Raw genomic sequence first — 6,071 nt, 5'->3', positions numbered from 1 at the left:
TATTTTTTTCTTTATAAACATATTTCAAAATTAATATTTAAAACACAAAAATATGCTATTGTATAAGTAATTAAATATCATAAATAAAATTAATTAAGACAACATTTTTGATGAATTTTTTTTAAAAAAACCGTTTTTAACAAATGTTTCAATTTTTATTTATTTTCTATATAAATATTTTATAAAAAGCTAATTAAAGTAGTAATTTATAATTTATAACTTTGTTCTTATATAAAATAATATTTTGTTCTTATATAATTTATATTTTAAATATTATTTTTTTATAATTTATAACTCTGTTCTTATATAAAATAATATTTTGCAAAAAAACCTCATTGATAAAATTGTATAAAACTAAAATAATTTAACAATGGAAAATAAAGGTAATTTTGCTGAAAAAAACTAACAAAAATTATTTTTAGTTATTCTTTAGAAATTGGCATTTTTCAAAAAAAAACTAGTTTTCCTTGTTTTTTCCAATTTGGTCAATTGATGAACAAAAACCAAAACCAACTTTTGTAATTTTTTTTAATTAACAACACTTTTTAGTAGAAATTTCTACATACTCATTAAATAAATATTATTTTCATATAATAACAAAACTCTCATAAACATTTTCTACAAAGGATATCATTTCATTAATAATGTGAAATAATTTAATTTTTTAATTGTATATGATAATTTAGGTATTTTATCAAATAATAAGATATTAATTTCTGTAATAAAATTATAATGTTCATAATTATTTTGGAAACATATAAAATAATAAAATTTAAAATAATTCTTATTATTATAATCTATTATATTAAATTTGAGAATAAAAAAACTACTCTTCAAGTCTCAAAATTAAAATATAAACAACTAAGCATTTAAAAAATAAAAACAGAAACTAAACCCCTGAGATCCAAAAAATAAAAACCAAAAAGAAAACTAACAACCAAAAAATGTGTAAACAGTGAAGGCCAATTTTTTTTTTTTTTTTGTTGAAAAAACAATAAGGCCAATTTTTTAATGAATGACTTTCAAAGGAATTCATTTTATCTGAGTAAAACACATGCCCTTACAAATAAATCCTTAGTATATATTTATACTTTGGACAAAAGAGGAAAAAATAAGTATATTAATGGAGAGTTATTGGTAATATTGTCTTTGTTAGTATAGTAATTAAAAACAAGGTGATGATTGCTTACATGATTTTTGGATTTTAGTTTTTGATTTTTGGTTTTTAATTTTGCTGTAGATTTTATTTTTTCAAAAAACTTGAATGGTGATTCTAGATTCTAGTTTTTTTGTTTTTTGATAACTCATAAAAATATTAATAACAAAATCATTATTTTGTAAAAAGTAAAAAAAGTATTATATTGGGTAGGTCTTATAGTTTATAGGCATGAAATAGTAAAATGATGAAAACTAATTTTCCTAACTAAAACCTAAATTTATCAACAGAAATATATATTCATATTATTTTAATAGTTAACTTTTAATTAATAAAATTTATTTTATCGATAAACTTAAATTCTTATGAATTATTTTGTAGTTTGCTATCAAAAAAAGTTATAAAGATTAATTTATTATTAGGTAAATTATCATTCACATATTGTATTAGCTTTAGTAAATATAATCTTAATTTTGATTAGCATTGATATGACATTGATTTTTACGTATATAATACTATGTAACAAAAAACGTATATATTATTTAATTTAAATTAACAAAATTTCAAATTTATTTTATCTGGACATCCAATGAATGATAGACTCATTGTCATAATAAATAATGGTAACAATACTAGAAAATTACAAGGCTCATTATTATTAAATAATAATATTTATAATAAAAAGAAAATAATCTATGTGACGCAACTACTAGTTATTTGGAAAAACTAGAAAAACTTAAATTTTGGTTTTTGTTTATAAATGAGTAGTTATTTAAAAAAAATAGTTTCCCTAATTTATAGAGAATCATTTTTTCACAAACCCTTGATTGGCTAAAAAGTTGTTTTTGGAAAAACAAAAAACCAAAAACTAGTTGAAAAACTGCAAACAATCAAATCCTTTGATAAATGATGTTAATTAAACGAAAAACTAACCAAGCCTTGATATGTGTCTATTTTTCTATAAGTAGGGTAAATTGGACAAAACAAAAGAACTTTGTTTTATTGTGAACTTTATTTAAATAAAACGTAATGACATGCATTTGTCTAAATTTCATGTATCAGTATAGGTATCAATCAAATGAAGACTGATAGAGCGCTTCGTAAAAGTTTATATTTGTTGGTTGTTTGATCCTGCTCTAATTACTCAAATTATCTTTTGTTTAATCTAATGTAAAAAATGTAAATTATAGATATATAGAGTATCAAAAGAAAATAATATCGCAGAACGTATGAAAAATAGTCATAGAGATAAGAGATTCGACTGTTAATAAATTTCGATGGCTGTCAAATGGTCCCTTTAATTAGCATTAACTACATTGTCAGCTCAAGCCAATCTCAGTTATTTTTTTCACAACACGTTCGATGTAAGTACGGCTACACAACTGTTTTTTTTATCTTTTTTTTACAACAATAACTAAGAACTAATAACATAACCTACCAATTCTGATAACCAAATCAGAGGTGCGTAATCGACGCATAACATAGCAGAAAGAGAATTTCTGTCACCGCGTGTAAATTTATCTGCCATTATATTTTGTGTTTTTGATCTATTCTTGATTTTGAATTTAAAGAAGAAAATCTTAATGCGTCGAAATTCCTCTATATGTATAAAGAAATCAAGTTATTTTTCAAGTGTCGACACCATTTTCATCAACTGAGAATAGTCTGTCATGAAAAATATTTCAAATAACCGAAGTTTTTTCTTTAATTTAACAACGGTTGCATATACATTACCTCCTTACAAGATTAGGACAAGTATTTTTGATAAGTATTTTTAGTATGTTCAGTTATTGTAGGGATATGAAATTTTATATATTTTTAGTTTACTAAATATAGGATTCTAAATTTTAAATACATTTGGTTTGCTAATTTTTTAGTTTCAGTATCTTAGAGTTTAAAATAATTTTGTATGTATTTTTGAGAAAATTCTAATATGTACTTTTTACAAAAATTTAATATGTATTTTGTACTCTCTTAATCAACCATTTAAAATGATTTTAGTTTGTATCGAAATGAGATTTCTAACCACGTATATGCATAATTTAATACGTATCACGTATATATTTTTTGTGGTACGTATATTCACGTATATTCATGCATGAAGATAGGCATCATAATAAAATTCAGAAGATAGTGTCCTAATGCATGTCATTGTCTCATTTATTTGACTCGCATACGTACAACTTACTTAAAGCGGTTCATAAAGCATATATTATACACATGCTATATTTTTATTTTTATTTATATACACTTTTTAGTTATTTATAATCACATGTTTGAGTTAAGATGGTTTTTTTTAACGTAATTTAAAAAAGATATAAAGAGTTAAGATGGTTTTGCTGTGATTTTTTTTATATAGATGGTTGTGTTTTGTGAGTCTAGCGTCACTGGCCTTTGAGATTACTTTTCTTATTAGAATTAAATTCAAATCCATGATGGCTTTTCGGCTAGTTTTTCCCACTCCAATTGGGATTCCATTGGGGCTGAAATCGTTGAGGAAATACAGGAGTTCTTTGTGTCGGGTTCTCTCCAACCAAAGATAAACGAGACATACATCCGGTTGATCCCAAAGATCCAAAGCTCGAAGACAGTGGCGGACTACAGGCCGATTGCTCTTTGTAATGTCTATTACAAAATCATATCGAAAATTCTCACGAAACGGCTACAGCCCCTAATCTCATCGATCATATCAGAAAATCAATCGGCGTTTGTACCGGGAAGAGTGATATCTGACAATGTGCTTATTACCCATGAAGTCCTCCACTATCTAAAGACGTCCACTGCTGCAAAAATATGCTCCATGGCGGTGAAAACGGACATGAGTAAAGCATATGACAGACTCGAGTGGGATTTTATCGAGATGGTGATGCTAAGACTCGGGTTTCACACTCAGGTAGTCGGCTGGATAATGGAGTGTATCTCGACAGTCACTTACGCCTACCTCATCAATGGATCGCCCCGAGGGAAAGTGAAACCGAGCAGAGGAATCCGTCAAGGAGACCCCTTATCACCCTACTAATTTATCCTATGTAGCGAGGTCTTATCGGGGCTGTGTAATAGAGCACAGAATCAAGGCCTCCTCCAAGGCCTGCGGGTGGCGCGAGGGAGTCCTCGAGTAAACCATCTTCTTTTTGCGGACGACACGATGTTCTTCGTCAAGGCAACAAGAGAGAGCTGCTCGGCCTTAAAAGAGATACTGATACAATATGAGACGGCCTCGGGACAGAAAATAAATGTGGACAAGTCTTCCATCTCTTTTTCAAGGAAGACGCCAACTGAGCTTAAAGATGTGATGAAGGGGATTTTGTCTATACACAAAGAAGGTGGAGTGGGCAAGTATTTAGGACTATCGGAACACTTCGGGAGAAGAAAAAGAGATCTCTTCACATCGATAGTCGATAGAATCAAGATAAAAGCCGTCGGATGGTCCAACAAGTTCCTATCAACAGCTGGGAAGATGACTATGTTACAAAGCGCCCTAACGCCCATTCCCTTCCACGCGATGACTTGTTTCAAGCTGCCCAAATCCCTGACGAAGAAAATCCAGTCGGCATTGACAAGATTCTGGTGGGACAGTAGTGATGGAGTTCGTAAAATCGCTTGGGTCTCATGGGATTCCATGGTGAAACCAAAAGGAAAAGGAGGACTTGGATTCCGAGATTTTGAATGTTTTAATGATGCGTTTTTGGCAAAACTAGGATGAAAAATTTTAAATCAGCCCGAGGGACTCCTGAGCAGAGTGCTGAAAGGCAAGTATTGCTGCGATGAGGGCTTTCTCACTGTCCCATGTCGGGCTACCGCATCGCATGGATGGAGAAGTGTGTTGATAGGCAGAGATTTAATCGTAAGGAATGCTGGATGAGCCATTGGAAACGGAGTGTCAGTAAAGGTATGGAGCGACCCATGGCTGAGCTTAACCTCTCAAGAGAGACCGATAGGACCTGTGGCTGAAGCGCTCCAAGATACCAAAGTTGCAGAGCTCATTGACCACAACACAGGAGAATGGGATAGAGAAAAGATCCAACTGATAGCTCCCTTCGTGGAAGAGAAGATACTCCTCATCAAACCAAGCAAGTCTGGGGCTCCGGATAAACTTATATGGCTTCGTACTCTCACTGGGGAGTATACTACAAAATCAGGATACCAAACGGGACTCGAAGACAATCAAATAATACCGGCACCCCTGCGCTGCCTGCTGATTTTGATTGGCAAAGAGGGGTTTGGAACCTACATACAGCTCCGAAAGTCAAACTTTTCCTTTGAAAAGTGATGAACCGAGCTATACCAGTTGGAGAACAACTTCTCCACCGCAACATTGATGTTGACCCCAAGTGTATTAGATGCGGCGAGACTGAATCTATCAATCATCTCCTACTCCACTGCACCTTTGCTAAAAAGGTATGGGAACTAGCCCCTTTCAAGCACAGCTTTGATTCGAGTGGATTAATAGATTTAGCAAATGGCTGGCCGCTGCTATGCACGCTGGATACTCTCCCCCCCCCCCCCCCACGGGACTAGTCCTCGGCCGTTTGGCCCCCTGGATCTTATGGACTCTTTGGAACGCGAGGAACACACTGATTTTTAACAAAAAACAGAGCACCCCATAAGAAATATTAACTAAAGCGATAACAACTGCAAAGGAATGGACCAATGCACAGAGCAAGGCATCTCAATCATCACGAGCCTCCTTCTCCCCCCTGTTGACCATAACAGCGGACACTGCCTCTGTGCAATTGGATGGCGCTTGGAGTGGAGCTACACAGACAGCAGGACTTGGTCACCTGATAACCTTCCAGCAAGAACAATGGCCCCAAGCTTCAACAGCGCCTTTCGTGGCCTCACCTCTCGTCGCAGAAGCCCTAGCACTAAGAGCAGCTATTAACAACTGCAAGGAACTGGGAATCCAGAAGATCCA

This window comes from Brassica napus, chromosome C4 (assembly GCF_020379485.1).
Source record: "Brassica napus cultivar Da-Ae chromosome C4, Da-Ae, whole genome shotgun sequence".
Taxonomy (NCBI): Eukaryota; Viridiplantae; Streptophyta; class Magnoliopsida; order Brassicales; family Brassicaceae; genus Brassica; species Brassica napus.
Note: the sequence above shows the minus strand (reverse complement) of the source record.